This window comes from Rana temporaria, chromosome 9, assembly GCF_905171775.1.
Source record: "Rana temporaria chromosome 9, aRanTem1.1, whole genome shotgun sequence".
NCBI lineage: Eukaryota > Metazoa > Chordata > Amphibia > Anura > Ranidae > Rana > Rana temporaria.
Genome location: NC_053497.1, coordinates 23,123,792 through 23,140,839, shown reverse-complemented (window position 1 = coordinate 23,140,839; position 17,048 = coordinate 23,123,792).

The following is a 17,048-nucleotide window of genomic DNA, read 5'->3' as shown; positions in this document are numbered from 1 at the left end:
GATTGCCACCACTTTTATTTCCACATTGATTTTCATTGGATATTCACGTTTATGAACTGTTCATGCATGTTCCAAGAACGTTGCATGATCTATGGACATTGCACTGATTTTATGAATTTTTATTCCTTTTATGTCACTTTTTATCCAGTGCTACACTCTTTGGACCAGATTCTCAAAGGGCGCAACGCAATGTACGCCGTCGTAAGTCCTAATCTGAGCCGTCGAATCTATGCGACTGATTCTTAGAATCAGTTACGCATAGATATCCATTAGATCCGACAGGCGTAAGGCTCTTACGCTGTCGGATCTTAAATGCAATTATTTTTTTGCCGCTTGGTGTCACCTCCGTCGTTTTCCCCGTCGAGTATGCAAGTTAGAAAAATACGCAAATTCCCGAACGTACGCGCGGTCGACGCAGTGAAGTTCCGACGTTTACGTTAGATTTGCGACGCGTAAAGTTGCCCCTGCTATATGAGGGGCAACCAATGTTGAGTATGGCCGTCGTTCCCGCGTCAACATTTTTAAATTTGCGTAAGTCGTCCGTGAATGGGGCTGGACGCCATTTACGTTCACGTCGAAACCAATGACGTCCTTGCGACGTCATTTAGCGCAATGCACGTCGGGAAATTTTAGGGACAGCGCATGCGCATTACGTTAGGCGCGGGAACGCGCTTAATTTAAATGCTATATGCCCCCTACCCGCCTAATTTGAATTAGGCGGGCTTGCGCCGGGTGATTTACGCTAACAACCACCCTCTGAAAAGTGGAACACAGAATTTCTTTGTTCCAAGCATACGCCCCTGAACACATACAGCCACCGGAGTTTTCAAATGCTGTTGGGCACAGTGTCCAGCAGCAACATATTTAAGCCCTGGTTCACACTGGTGCATTTTGACATGTCAAAACGGCGGCAATTGCCAGCAATGGCACCGTCCTAATCGGTGCGACACCGCATCTCCGGCGCTGCACCAATTTCAAAAAGTCGTTTCTGTACCATTTTGCGATTTCAGCCCACAATTTACGACATCTGTGCAGAAACTAATCGCAGCCGAAATCGGGACTGACGAGCGGGAGTGAAATAGTGCGAGTTCACCTAAACACGCACGGCTTCACAGTGTGAACCTGGGCTAATCGGATTTTTTTTTTTCAGTCTTGGACGCTGCACCTGCAAACGCCAAATCAGCTTTTTAATACACATTTCTCACATTTTCTGTCACTTTTCAAATAGCATTTTTTTTCTTCCCTTCAGCTAGATAATAAAAGGGGAATGAGTTACAGGTGTGATCTAGCTGGTTTCTTCAACTCACATTTCAGTTTGTTCACACCGGGATCATGAACTAAGAATCTTCAAACCTGGCAAGTAGCATTTTAATCCTGTAAATCAATATATTGTGTTCAAATTTACAAAAATACAGTATATTACTAATGGATATTAAATTATTGTATTAAAATAGACAAATATATCTGGAAAACAGATACGCTTAAATTAGGCTAAGATACGAGCGGCGTAAGTCTCCTACGCCGTCGTATCTTAGGGTGCATATTTATGCTGGCCGCTAGGTGGCGCTTTCGTTTTCCGAGTTGAATATGCAAATGAGCAAGATACGCCGATTCACGAACATACGTGCGCCCGTCGCAATTAGTTACGTCGTTTGCGTAAGAGATACGCCGGCGTAAAGATAAAGCTGCTCCCTAGGTGGCGCAGCCCATGCAAGGTATGGACGTCGGAAAAAGCCTATCTTTTTACGTCGTTTGCGTAAGTCGTACGCGAATAGGGCTGGACGTAATTTACATTCACTTCGAAACCAATACGTCCTTGCGGCGTACTTTGGAGCAATGCACACTGGCATATGTCCACGGACGGCGCATGCGCCGTTCGTTAAAAAAAGTCAATCACTTCGGGTCACGAGTCATTAACATAAAACACGCCCCCCTGTTCCTCATTTGAATTAGGCGCGCTTAGGCCGGCCTATTTACGCTACGCCGCAACTTAGGAGGCAAGTGCTTTGTGAATACAGCACTTGCCTCTCTGACTTACGGCGGCGTAGCGTATATGCGATACGCTACGCTGGCTCAAAGTTAAGCCAGTCTTTCTGAATCTGGCTAATTGATTTTTTTTCTCTAATCACCAAGAGACAGTCTGCAATCATTTATTCAGTCATAAAGTAAAAGAAAAGAATCCAGTCCTAAATGGACTCAAACAACAAGAGATCCACAAAGGATCACAGGGGATTTCTCAAGTGCACCTCTTATTATTGGAGTGCATTTAGGACTGGAATCTAATTTTACTTTATGGCTGAATAAAGGATTGATTTTTTTCTCTAATCACCAAGAGACAGTTTGCAATGTGTTCTCCCATGAGCGCAGGATTTTAGTGTCGTGTGGTCTGTGCATTTTATGGAAAGGGCCAGGAACTTTTTTTCTGGTTTTTGGTTCCATAAACTTGAATTGATCAAAAATGTGTATTGAAAAGCGCAACGTTCACCTGGAATATACAAACTACAACCTGAATAGGCGTGAATCAGGCCTGAGCATGTCGGGAGCCAACACTGCAGTACCAGCTTTTGCCTGATGGATCCAAGTTGACCATATCCTGGACATGTGTATTTTATCAGTCATCAATCACCATGTTTTTAACCATATTTATTTTGTATTCGTTTTTATTACGTATCAATTAAAGTTTGTAAATTGTATTACTTTGATGTATTCTGTTTTTGGCACCATTCTAATCCCACTAGTAATTCATTCCATTTTTACCAAAAATGCACTATAATTTTGATAGGGACTTTGTGTTAGGTTAAACTTAGTTTACAGCAAGTCTTTCCTTAACCACTTAAGACCCCGACCTTTAGGCAGCTAAAGGACCAGGCCAGTTTTTGTGATTCGGCACTGCGTCGCTTTAACTGACAATTGCGCGGTCGTGCAACGTGGCTCCCAAACAAAATTGGCGTCCTTTTTTCCCACAAATAGAGCTTTCTTTTGGTGGTATTTGATCACCTCTGCGGTTTTTATTTTTTGCGCTATAAACAAAAATAGAGCGACAATTTTGAAAAAAATGCAATATTTTTTACTTTTTGCTATAATAAATATCCCCAAAAATTTATAAAAAAAAATTCTCCTTCGTTTAGGCCGATCGCAATAAGCGTTTATCAATTGGTTTGCGCAAAATTTATAGCGTTTACAAAATAGGGGATAGTTTTATTGCATTTTTATAAATTTGTTTTTTTTTTACTACTAATGGCGGCGATCGGCGATTTTTTTCGTGACTGACATTATGGCGGACACTGCGGACAATTTTGACACATTTTTGGGACCATTGTCATTTTCACAGCAAAAAATGCATTAAAAATGCATTGTTTACTGTGAAAATGACAATTGCAGTTTGGGAGTTAACCACAAGGGGGCTCTGAAGGGGTCAAGTGTGACCTCATCTCTGTTTCTAACTGTAGGGGGGTGTGGCCGTAGGTGTGACATCATCGATTGTGTTTCCCTATAAAAGGGAACACACGATCAATGACGCCACCACAGTGAAGAACGGGGAAGCTGTGTTTACACACAGCTCTCCCCGTTCTTCAGCTCCGGGGACCGATCGCGGGACTCCAGCGGCGATCAGGTCCGCAGGTCCCGCGGCCACGGAGCTTCAGACCGGGTCGCATGCACGCGCGCGACCCCACGGCTGGGCTTAAAGGGCCACGTACAGGTATGTGGATGTGCCCAGCCATGCCATTCTGCCGACGTATATCGGAGTGAAGGGGTGGTTAACCGCTTCCCAACCGCCGCACGCACTTTTACGTCGACAGAATGGCACGGCTGCACAAATGGGCGTATATACGTCCCTTTTAATTTGTGAGGGTTGTGCTCGCGCGCTGGCGGCGGGACCCGCAGACTCGATGTCAGCCAGTGTCCCGTTGAATGGGGAGATGTCAGTGTAAAGACGACATCTCCCCGTCCATCCCCCGACATGTCACCAATAGTCTGTTCCCTGTCATCTGGAACAGCGATCAGTGACATGTTGCGGCAAGCCACGCCCCCCAACATTCAGAACCACTCCCTAGGTCACACTTAACCCCTTAAGCGTCCATGCCCACTCCCACTGTGCAAAGGTGTTGTCACCAATATATTCACACATATAGGAAGACTCCAAAATACTTCTGATACAAACGCCTACTTTTTATTCAAATACTTGAGGATGTTTTTTTTTATATATATATATATATATATATATATATATATATATATATATATATATATATATATATATATATATATATATATATATATATATATATATATATATATATATATATATATATATATATATATATATTTTTTTTTTTACTAAAATAAAGGCCTTGTCAAAATAAAATATACCCCTCTTAAAAGAAAAAAAATAACACAATGTAAAAAAGTCTTCTATGGCCAGGACATCAGGTCAAAGTGACAACCGACCTTATAATGGACATGTGTATTTTATCAGTCATCAATCACCATGTTTTTATTTTTACAGTAATCGGTGCATTTTTATAGCACCGATTGCTGTAAAAATTACAATGGTCCCAAAATGGTGTGTCCGCCCTAAAGTCGCAGTCACAATAAAAATCACTGATCACCACCATTACTAGTAAAAACAAAAATTAATAAAAATGCCATAAAACTATCCCCTATTTTGTACACGCTATAACTTTTGCGCAAACCAAGCAAACACTTAACATTTTTTTTTTACCAAAAATATGTAGAATACATATTGGCCTAAACTGAGGAAAATATGTTTTTTTATATATTTTTTGGGGATATTATAGTAAAAAAAAATTTCAAAAAGGTCGCTCAATTTTTGTTTATAGTGCAAAAAATTCAAACCACAGAGATGATCAAATAACACCAAAAGAAAGCTCTATTTGTGGGGAAAAAAAGGACAATTTTTGTTTGGGAGCCACGTCACGCGACTGTGCAATTGTCAGTTAAAGCGACGCAGTGCCGAATCGCAAAAAGTGGACTGGTCTTTGGCCAGTGAAATGGTCTGGGAATTAAGTGGTTAAGAAAAAAAGGTGAGCGTTTGTCCCAGGGTTGGTATTTTAGGCGTTATGCCAGTTTGGCTGCAAAAGTGAAAATATACTTTAAGGTCAGTTGTCACTTTGACCTGATGTCCTGGCCATAGCATAACTTTTTTTTTTACGTTTGGCAGCAAAAAAAAAAAAAAGTTGGGCTTTTACATTTTGTAATCATTTTTTTCTTTTGAGAGGGGTATATTTTATTTTGACAAGGCCTTTATTTTAGTTAAATATTTTTTTTATTATAATATATATATATATATATATATATATATATATATATTATAATAAAAAAAATGTGTATATATATATATAAAAACACAATTCTCAAGTATTTGAATAAAAAGTAGGCTTTTGTATCAGGAGTATTTTGGAGTCTTCCTATATGTGTGAATATATTGGTGACAACACCATTTACTTTGCACAGTGGGAGTTGGCATGGGCATTTTTCGCTTCCATTGGCAGCGAGTGTCAGAGTAACAGACGGTTTGTGTCCAGGGCCGGTCGCCGTGATTGCCACAATTTGCTGTGGTAGCCTAAAGCCTCATTGCCTTTAATGGGGCCACCTTCCACAGATAGTCGCTGGTAACCCTCACTAGGGTTCTCACATGCAAACACTGTTGGGCCCTTTTGGCAGGTGTGAATGTGACCTTAAAGCTGTTATGATATTTTGGTAATGGAGTGTAGATCTACTTTAAGGCCTGGGTCACACCTATGCATTTTTTTGTGCGTTTTCAGTTTTACAGAAACACTACAGTCCATTAACAATGGTTTCCTATGGATATAGTTCATACCTGTGCATTTTATAGAAAGGGCCAAGGACTTTTCTGCTTTTTGGTTCAATGGACGTGTATTGGAATGGGCAAACTGCATCTCAAATGGGCAAACTGCATAGGTGTGAACCAGGCCTGGGAAAGGGCTAGAGCAGTGGTCTCCAAACTAAGGCCCTTGGGCCAGATGCGGCCCTTTGCTTGCCTTTATCCGGCCCTTGGGTCACTACTCCCAAAGATACAAGACAAGATTCTGCCAACTGACACCAGCAATGAAGCACAATATCCCCCACTGACACCAATAATGGAACACTATTCCACCCACTGATACTAATGATGGAGCATTATTGATTTCCAAAGATACCGATGATGGGGTATTATTACTACCCTCCCAATGTTACCAATAAAGGGGCACTGTTCCATCCAATTAAACCAATGATGGGGCACTGCTTCTCCCCCCCAATACCAATTATGGCAATGTTTACTCCCACCGATGCCAAGAAAATTTCCACCACCAATAGCCATAGTCCGGCCCCCCTAAAGTCTGAAGGTCAATAAACTGGCCCTTTGTTTTCAAAGTTTGGAGACCCCTGGGCTAGAGCATCTGTCTGGGCGGTATTTCTGTCTGTATCCTCTATCGGGAGCTTTCAAACAAGAAAGTGGGTCAAAATTCCAGAAAGTTGTCACCAGAACGGGTGTCCCCTTTGTGAGGTTTTCACCACTTGATTTATTTGCTGATAAGCCTTGAACTTCCATGCAAGGAAATAAAATCTGGTCTCTGTGGGTGAGGATTGTTTAAGCACGTGCCGACCAGCCACCATCGTTAGGTCGGCATGCTCCCACGAACCGTCGTAGCTGTAAGTCGGTCCCTTTAAGCGGGATAGCAGGTGCGCTCACCCGCTGCATCGCGGGTGTGCCGATGCTCATGACAGGCGGTTGCGAAGACCACCACCCGTGAGCAATCACGGGCAAGAGAGGCAGAAAAGGGACACGTGTGTGTGTGTGTGTGTGTGTAAACACACATCCCTGTTCTGTGAGCAAAGACAGATCATGACTTCCTAATAGCTAGGAACCACAATCTGTAATTTCCTCTAGATCAGTCCCATCCCCCACAGTAAGAACACACACTAGGGAACAGTTAACCGCTTGATCGCCCCCTAGTGTTAACCCCTTTCCTGCCAGTGATATTTTTACAGTAAAAAGTGCATTTTTATAGCACAGATTGCTGTATAAATGCCAATGGTCCCAAAAATGTGTCAAGTGTCCGATGTGTCCGCCATGTTGCAGTCCTGAAAAAAAAAAATTCAGATTGCCATTACTAGTAAAACATTTTTTTATAAACATGCTATAAATATATCCCCTATTTTGTAGATGCTATAACTTTGGAGCAAGCCAATCAATATACGATTGTTGCGATTTTTTTATTACCAAATATATGTAGAAGTATACGTATTGTGTTCTCAAAATTGTTGCTCTTTTTTGTTTAAAGCGCAAAATAAAAAAAAAAATCGCAGCAAGGATCAAATTCCACCAAAAGAAAGCTCTATTTGTGGGGAAAAAAGGTTAATTTTTTGGGGGTACAGCATCGCACGACCGCGCAATTGTCAGTTAAAGCGACGCAGTGGCGAACATACTGCAGTGCCTTGCCTGCTGTATACAGTTACACATACAAGGTATATTTTACTATCTTATCCTGAGACTGGCATCTAACATTCCTAACTATTCCTTATTTGCTACAGACTGAAACCAGCGGGGAGTCCTGTTAATAAGGATCCAGCTACACGCTGAGCCCTGTCAAATATGTACTATTTTATGGCAGGCATAGTTTTTACAATTCTCCAGACGTCAATATATAGGCAGAAATCCTTAAGTAGATCTTGGCTAGCCGATTATTTAGCTGACAAAGACAAGACTTTATCCTCTGCATTTATCTATCATGTTTAGGATACCCTAGCGAGCTCATTAATGGCGAAATATATACCTTTCGCTATAAAAGTTTATGCAGGTAAATGGCACGCATACCTTAAAGGATACTCTCTGCCCACAAGCTGCTATATAAAACAGAAGTCATTTTCCCCCCAAAAATGTATACAAGAATATATCTGTTTACTATTGGCGAGTAGGGTGACCACGTGTCCTGGATTGCCCGAGACAGTCCCGCATTTTGCAGGTCTGTCCCGGGCACATTAATTCCAGGACAATACAGTGTCCCGGAATGAAACTGACACAGCCACCCCCCAAGGCCAATCTGATGCCCCCAAAAAAGGCCGCCACATCACCGCCAGTACTTGTCCTGGACGGGAATGCCTGGAGGAGCACAATCCCGCCCCCTGCTTGTGATTAAAAAAAATCATAAATCCCGCCTCTTGTGTCCAATCACTGTGCTGCGATTCTTTACAGCACAAGCTGATTTTTGGGAAGGGAGGGTGTCCCTGAATGGTAGTTTGGAAATGTGGTCACCCTATTGGCGAGGCGACCCTGTCACTGTGTATATTAGCATTTTCAGCCTGTTTTTTACAAAGAGGCATGCTGATTGCACACCTGTGGGCTGGGTTTATATTCTTCCCAGGATTAGAGCCCAGACTTGGAAATAGCTCTACCCAGCAGACAGGAAGTCTGGCCTAGGAAGTCGGGATGAGCTCCGGCGTGTTCGCACAGTCCACGTGCAGAGCCCGCCAGGAAGTCAGTACGACGCTGCGCTAATCACAGGCAGGGAGACATTGTCCCGATGCGTGGCTGCAGAGATCGGGAAATGTCTCGCTGCCTGTGATTAGTTCGGCCCAGTGCCAACTTCCTGGCGGGCTCTGCACGTGGCGTGTGCGAACACGCCGGAGCTCATCCCTAGTCGGGAGGGTCCCAGTAGGAGACGGCTCCAGGAGAAAGACAGGAGTCTAAGGATGCAGGTGGCAGCCTGTGTGAACATGTCTGTAGCAGGCAGATGTGGCCCGCGACCAAACACGAAGCTGACAGTGAGAAAGCCAGGAGGCTGAATGTTTGTAATGGTGGAAATTGTTATTTTCTTTTAACTTTGTTTCCTTTTAACCACTTGCTTACTGGGCAGTTAACCCCCCCACCTGCCCAGACCAATTTTCAGTTTTCCGCGCTGTCTCTCTTTGGACAATTGCGCGGTCATACAACACTACCAAAATTAACTAATTTTTTTCCCCCACAAATCAAGCTTTCTTTTGGTTGTTAAACAAAAAACTGAATTAAATCATTTTATATTTTGTTATAAAATTGCAAACGGGTAATTGTGCTCCTTCATTGATGGGCGGCACCTGTGGGCATTGATAGGTGCCACTCTTATGCACTATGGGCACTGGCAGGCGTTACTGGTTGGCACAGATGAGGCAGCTGTGCAACTTCCACTTTGGGACCGATGTCCCTTGCACAGAAGTCGGTGCTTTGGTGCTTATACCCTTGCAGTTTTTCACCTCAATACATTCTATGCATTAAGGTAAAAAAACTCTTGTAGTGCACCAGCCCCCCTATTACTTATCTGAGCCCAATCATTCCTATGCTGGGATGAGCACACCCACTCCAGCCAGTGTCTCGGGTCCTGATTAGATAGCAGCGCAGCCTTTGGCTTCCGCTGCTATCAAATTCAACAACGTGGGAGCTGAGTCCTGATGTCTGTCAATGGATGCAGCAGGACACAGCAGCGCACCCCCATGGGTGCCTCAAGGGAGAGCGCTTCTCCGACGGGGCATTCAAGAAGAGGAGGGGCCAGGAACGCCTCTGAGGGACCCCAGAGGAGGATTGGGGCCACTCCATGCAAAACCAACTGCACAGAGGTGGCAAGACATGTTTGCTTTTGTTTTTAATACCGAACGTTTACATATCGTTAAAATAGTGCTGATCAAAGTTGACAAGTATATTTGGACACAGCTCTTTTTGATACGTCTCCAGGGCAGTGGGAATCCCACTGCCCTGGAGACATGCAGGGTTTGGAGCTGCTTTGTGGCGCAATCCATCCCACCATACAGCTTCTGCTCGGCGCCCTGTAGTGTATCACTACGGCCTGGTGCTTTGTTCTCAGTGTGAGATCAGACAATTTCTGTCAGCGGGCTACAAAAAGATGTCCGCTGCAGTGAGGACTAGTCCCCTTTTGTTCAGCGGAGAGCGGAGGGTCCCTCTCCACTGAACACAGAGAAAGCCCCAGGGAGGGGCTCCGCTGATGGGGGCACCTGATCAAAGGAGGGGCTCCGCTGATGGGGGCACCTGATCAAAGGAGGGGCTCCGCTGATGGGGGCACCTGATCAAAGGAGGGGCTCCGCTGATGGGGGCACCTGATCAAAGGAGGGGCTCCGCTGATGGGGGCACCTGATCAAAGGAGGGGCTCCGCTGATGGGGGCACCTGATCAAAGGAGGGGCTCCGCTGATGGGGGCACCTGATCAAAGGAGGGGCTCCGCTGATGGGGGCACCTGATGCAAGGAGGGGCTCCGCTGATGGGGGCACCTGATGCAAGGAGGGGCTCCGCTGATGGGGGCACCTGATGCAAGGAGGGGCTCCGCTGATGGGGGCACCTGATGCAAGGAGGGGCTCCGCTGATGGGGGCACCTGATGCAAGGAGGGGCTCCGCTGATGGGGGCACCTGATGCAAGGAGGGGCTCCGCTGATAGGGGCAGGCAACATGGCAGGTGACGCGCTCAGGGCTCTCACCGATTCTGCATTATGGCGAGTTGAATGATTTCATTTTATATTAAGTGTAATAGAAATAACGCGCTTCAGTCATCCTGACACCATAACAACCATGGCACCAAGATGATTGAAGCGCTAATACCAGGTGTTTGGAGTATCTATCTCCTGATTGTTAAACTTTCTGGAATACACATTTCTGCTGTCCCTCCATCCCTCGTTCATTTTAGACACCAACCACACCCCCTTAGAGCCACAACCCTTTAAGACACGCACACTGGTTTGCTGAGACCAGGCTCATATTTGGCAAGTGGGAGGGGTAAAAAAGGGCGGGGTTTGGCGCTCCCCCCATCCTAAAACTTCACAAGCCGCCACTGAGTGGGATCATAAGCTGGATTCATACCTACCTGTATGTTTTTAATTAAAAGCAATGGAAATACAGGTCAACAAGTGTTGAAAGTGCGCACTTCATGCAGTATTGACTGTTGACACGTGACAATGCTCACTGGGAAAGCAAGGATGTGAATCCAGCCTCTGTTAGAGATAAATTGGTTAACACATTGCAATAAGATCATTTTCAAATAAGCCGATTTAACATGCTTTTCTAAAAATAAAAAATAATAAGTAACTACATATTCCCTTTAAGCTATCGTGTCACTTTATTATGCGCTACACACTGACAATTGTACTTTACCTAGAATCGGTATTCTAACCAATAGTGCAGAAGAATATTTATATATTGTTTAAAATCCTGTCCAATTTTCCAGTTTGCACGCCTGCTGAGAACAAGTGGTCTTTTCCTGCTCCGCTATACAGAAATGCAAACCATACAAGCCTGTTACCAGGCATAGGCCATGCTTTTATTGTACCGGTTTCAACAAAAAAAAAAATTCCACTGCAGAAAAGATCAAAGTAGTAAATGCTGAAGTAAATTGAAAAATCAATAAGGAACAAATGTTAAGTGCTGCTCAGTGCAGTATTGCTCCCGAAGCTGTACGTCTCTGGAATTAATCATCAGTTACGTAGGTGTGTGGGTGTGTTGATTCAGGTCAGGAAAAGATTTGTTTCTAGAGACTGGGTGGCTTTTGGCACTTAAAAATTAAATCCTATAAATAAGATTTTTTTTTTTCTCTTTACTGCACGGACTTCACCAGACACCAATTAACAAAGTAATGAAGTGCCATCACTATGTCCAAAATGTAGACGCAACTAATATAAACAGGTATCCTAAGCCTGCCCTTTGAAAGGAACCCAAAGTAATAGAGGTTGGTTAGGAGGTAAAATTGGGAAGTCTGGGGACTGGTTCTGTAAGGTTGAAGACCTTTCACTGCTCATACAAGTGGCTTCCTCCGCCCTTTAACCCTTTTAGGAACCTACCCTAGCATTTATAGCAAAGTCAATAACCGAATTCAGCCATCATGGTGTCAAAATGTTCTACTTCCATACAGCCTATATGGCTGGGTTGAAGTTGGCCATATTATCAAATGGCTGGGTTGAAGATGTTAGAGTGGTGTAATATTTGTGATTAGGGATGAGCTTCGAGTTCGAGTCGAACTCATGTTCGACTCGAACATTGCCTGTTCACCGAACAGCGAATAATTTGGGGTGCTCGTGGCAAATTCGAAAAGCCGCGGAACACCCTGTAAAAGTCTATGGGAGAAATCTAAAGTGCTAATTTTAAAGGCTATATGCAAGGTATTGTCTAAAAAAAGTGTTTGGGGACCTGGGTCCTGCCCCAGGGGATATGTATCAATAAAAAAAAAAACTTTTAAAAACGGCAGTTTTTTCAGGAGCAGTGATTGATAATGCTTAACTACTTGCCGACCGCGCACCGCCATTCTACGTCGGCAAGTTGGCTCTGCTGGGCGAGAGCACGTAGTATAACGTCCTCTCTTCCAGCCGCCACTAGGGGCGCGCGCTCTATTTTTGTTTATAGTGCAAAAAATAAAAACCGCAGAGGTGATCAAATACCACCAAAAGAAAGCTCTATTTGTGGGGAAAAAAGGACGCCAATTTTGTTTGGGAGCCACGTCGCACGACCGCGCAATTGTCTGTTAAAGCGACGCAGTCCCGAATCGCAAAAAGTACTCTGGTCTTTGGGCAGCAATATGGTCCGGGGGTTAAGTGGTTAAAGTGAAACAATACAAGTGAAATATTACTTTAAATTAGGGCTGGGAAAATTAAAGATTAATTCCTCGATCAATCTTTAATTCTTTTGATCGATCAAAATTCTTGACGTCACCGGACAGCCTGGACAGTGAGACTTACCCTGCTGGATGCGAGCAAACTGCACCCATTGGATTGAGGTACCTTTGCATCTGTGGAGCAGGAGGATGCATCAGGCTCCATCAGGGGAAGGGGGCAAAAATAACCATTGTTTTCCTGTCCTAAGCAGTTTTGTGCAGACAATTCTTTGTATCGGCAACATCTGTTCCGTGCGAAAGACTGTTTAGTTCTTCAGGGTATATTGTCAATAAAATGCAATCATGTCTGTTTCCAGAAAATGTAAACACTCTGGTATGTCTGCGTGACTGGCTAAAGTGATGCCTACTTGCCTACTATAAAGTGACTGACAGTCACTATACTAGATAAGTTTTATAATTAAAGTTAAACTAACTTTCTACATTTTTCTTAAAGTTTAGCAAGAAAAAATTACTTACGTCAGTGCTACAGTTTGAATTTAAAACGTATTTGTGTGAACAGTGAAGTTAAGTCATGGATTGTGGAAACAAACTAGTGTCACGTGATTGTATATTGTGTATACCACATTGACTACTAATGCAGAGTTACAATGCAAGGAGATCAGCTAAAAGTAGTTGGATCTGTATGTGCGCTATAATTAATCGAAATTAGTCGATATTTGGATAAAAAACAACGATTAATCGAACACGAAAATTTTAAATCAGTAACAGCCCTACTTTAAATTTCTTTCCTAGGGGGTGTGTATAGTATGCCTGTGAAGTAACGCTTGTTTCCTGTGCTTAGAACTGTCCCTGCACAAAGTGTCATTTCTGAAGGAAACAAAGGTAATTTAAAAGTACTCGCAGCTATAATGAATTGTCGGCTCCCGGCAATACAGAGAAAAGTCATTGATTAAAATAAAAAATGCGTGGGGATCCCCCAAAATTCAATTACCAGGCCCTTCTGGTTTGGATATTAAGTGGAACCCTGCATCAAAGAAAAAAAAAATGATGTGGATTTCCCCCCAAATATTTTAAAAATGGTGTGAACAGTACTAGGCCACATGCCCTCAACATTGGGAGGATGCTTTGGGGGTCTGACCCCTCAAAGCACCATGTCCCCATGTTGATGGAGACAAGGGCCTCATCCCCACAACCTTTGCCCAGTGGTTGTGGGGTGTCTGGGCAGGGGGCTTATCAGAATCTGGAAGACCCCTTTAACAAAGGGGACCCCGCCCCCCCATGTGAATTGGTAATGGGGTACATTGTGCCCCTACCATTTCACAAAGAAAGTGTAAAAAAATATAGAACACAGACACCGTTGGGATAAGTCCTTTATTAAAAAAAAAAAAAAAAAAAAGATTCCAGCGGTGGTAATCCACTCTCGGTCTCCACTCCAATGCTGTCGGTATCAGCTGGATACATCTTGCCCACTGATTATACAAGCCTGTTTTGACTTGGGTGATATATACCTCACCAAGTCAACACCGTCTGGTAAGCCTCCTCCATATATCAGTGGTGGTGTCTCTATCCTTTCACAAAGTGGGTCATATCCATGTGGAATTCTTCATTTCAACCTTCAAGCTTTTTCTACATTTTTTTTCTACACTTTTGGACTGTTATTTGTGTTTGGTCACAATAGAGGACTGCTTTGTTCTGATTTATGTTACAAATTTTTTTCATGGACGACACTTAGTCACTTGGTGTCACTGAAATTAAGATTATATGTATGTTTGCAACATTTGACATGTGCCGTCAACCGACTTGTGCACAAAAATAAGCGCTACACTTTTCATATTCTCTAGTTTTCTTTGTCACAGCTGTGTTGGCAGATAATTTGTGTTCACTTATTGCACGGCGCAATATATCATATATATAATTTCCTAGGGACTGGTTCCCAGAACTGGACAGCATACGACCGGTGAGGATGGACCAGAGTCTTGTAGAGTTATTGCTTTATCCCTGGAGTTCGCTTTGCTAGCAGCAGCTTGCTATGTCTATCTAGAAGGACCCCCAGGTCCTTATTCATCCTCGATTCCCCAGAGGTTCACCCCATAGTAAGTAGATTGCATTTATATTTTTGTCACCCAAATGCATTTTACATGTTTCTACATTAAACCTCATTTGCCATGTAGTTGCCCACCTCATTAATTTGTTCAGATCTTGTTGCAAGGTTTCCATATCCTGTGGAGAAGTTATTGCCCTGCTTAGCGCCATGCGCAAATACAGAGATTGAGCCATTTACCCCATCTTCCAGGTCATTTATGAACAAATTAAAACAGGATTTGTCCCCGGCACGGACCCCGGGGGAACCCACTTCCCACCCCTTACCATTCCAAGTATTCCCCATTCATCACCACCCTATGGTCCATGCCAATGGACCTTACTTTGTACAGTAAACACTTATGAGGAAAAATGTCAAATGCTTTTGCAAAATCCAGATACACGATGTCTACCAGCCTTCCTTATCTAGATGGCAGCTCACCTTCTCATAGAAGGCTAATAGATTGGTTTGGCAAGAATGATTCTTCATGAATCTATGCTGATTACTGCTAATGATACACTTTTGATTACTAAAATCTTGTATATAGTCCCTTATCCCTTCCAAGAGCTTGCATACTATTGATGTTAGGCAAACTGGTCTAATTCTCAATTTTTTTTTTAATCTTTCCAAAACTCCACCCACATGAGATCAGTGTGTTCTGTTGGTCTTCATTTTGACCTTGTAGTTTTAATGAAAGCCCAGTCATGGTGGTGCAACTTATAAAAGCTCATCTGAGATATCTGCATTCTTTAATTTTAGACTGCATTTGTTAATTTCAGTTCTAATGACCTCCAGTTTGTGTTCCATTGGGTAGTGGTGGGAGTTGTTTTTTTATATAGCGTATATTTCCATTCAATCTTTATCTTTGTTTTTATTTTATTTTTAAATTATCTTGTTCACATGAGCATTCTAGTCACTTTCATACACATCTTCAAACCACTTTAGATATATTCACACGAGTCATTTTGTGAGCAAATAATTTATCCAATTATCAACCCTCTTTTCTTGGTAGAATTCATTTCCCATTTCTCCCACTATTGTACATATTATGACCCTCTTTTTTGGACTATTCATAGTACTTATCTGGTTTGACCATAAAATAAACTACACCATATTTACTTAAGCGCTTTTTTATTGAACGCCATGCAGACTTTAGTAAACACCTAGGGGGGACCCTCAAATTGAGGGGCCCCCTATAAATCCTCCAACGATTGCCCCTCTTTCAAGATTTATAATTGAATATAATTTTAAATTGCAGGTGTCCTCACCCACACACATCCCCCAGGCCCCATAACCCGTGACCACCTGTAAGCCCTACAGATTGTGGGCCACATTGACTAATTTTCTTTTACTGCTAAAAAAAACCCAGTGGGGAATCCTCCATGTGTCTCCAAGTGGTGGGAGTTGGTTTCCTGAATACTTCAAAGCCAATGTCACCCCCTAGCCTTGACATGTAACGCATATACCCCATAAAGGATCATTTAGAATTTAGTGTGGCTTCCCGCATGATACAACCCTTTCTTTTACAAATGTTTCAGAATCCTACCCCCCTAAAAACTATTCAGTCTATGAACAACTCCAGAGTTCTGTAAATTAAAACAAATCTACTTCAGTATTAAAATATTATATTAAATACAAACTGCAATAAAGTGCTTGACTCCACAGCAGGTCCCACGGTGCATAATGTGCAAAACCAGTGCTCCGTTTCCCCAAGCCTCTCACCTCAGAAAGGCTTAAAAGAAAGCCTATAGATCTCCAATGCTGCTGGCTTGATAGCACAGCAGATTCAGTTTCTGATGGAAGGCTCTAGGCCAGCCTAATTTCCCACATCAAGATCTCGGGGTAGATGGCTCTTTTGGCTGAGTCAGAGAGGTGGGCTAATGTCACAATCTCCAGCTTGTCTAATCAGAGGAAGCTTTGGTGTACGTTTATCAAACATTGATAATTTATCTCATTTCATTTCTCAGCAGAAAAATCTTCTCCTCTGGCACCCTGTTTATGAAGCAGAGCAAATTTGTTCTCAGGAGAATAGATGAGTTTTCCCTCTGAGAACATCTGCTGTGGTGCGCTTTTGACACAAAAATGTGTCAAAAGTGTCCGCCATAATGTCGCAGTACCGGAAAAAAAAAAAACGCTGATCGCCGCCATTACTAGAAAAAATTTAATATTAATAAAAATGCCATAAAACAACCCTTTATTTTGTAAACGCTATAACTTTTGCGCAAACCAAACGCTTATTGCGATTTTTTTTTTACGAAAAATATATAGAAGAATACGTATCGGCCTAAACTGAGGGAATTTTTTTAAAATATAATTTTGGGGAATATTTATTATGGTAAAAAGTAAAAAATATTTGTTTTCAAAATT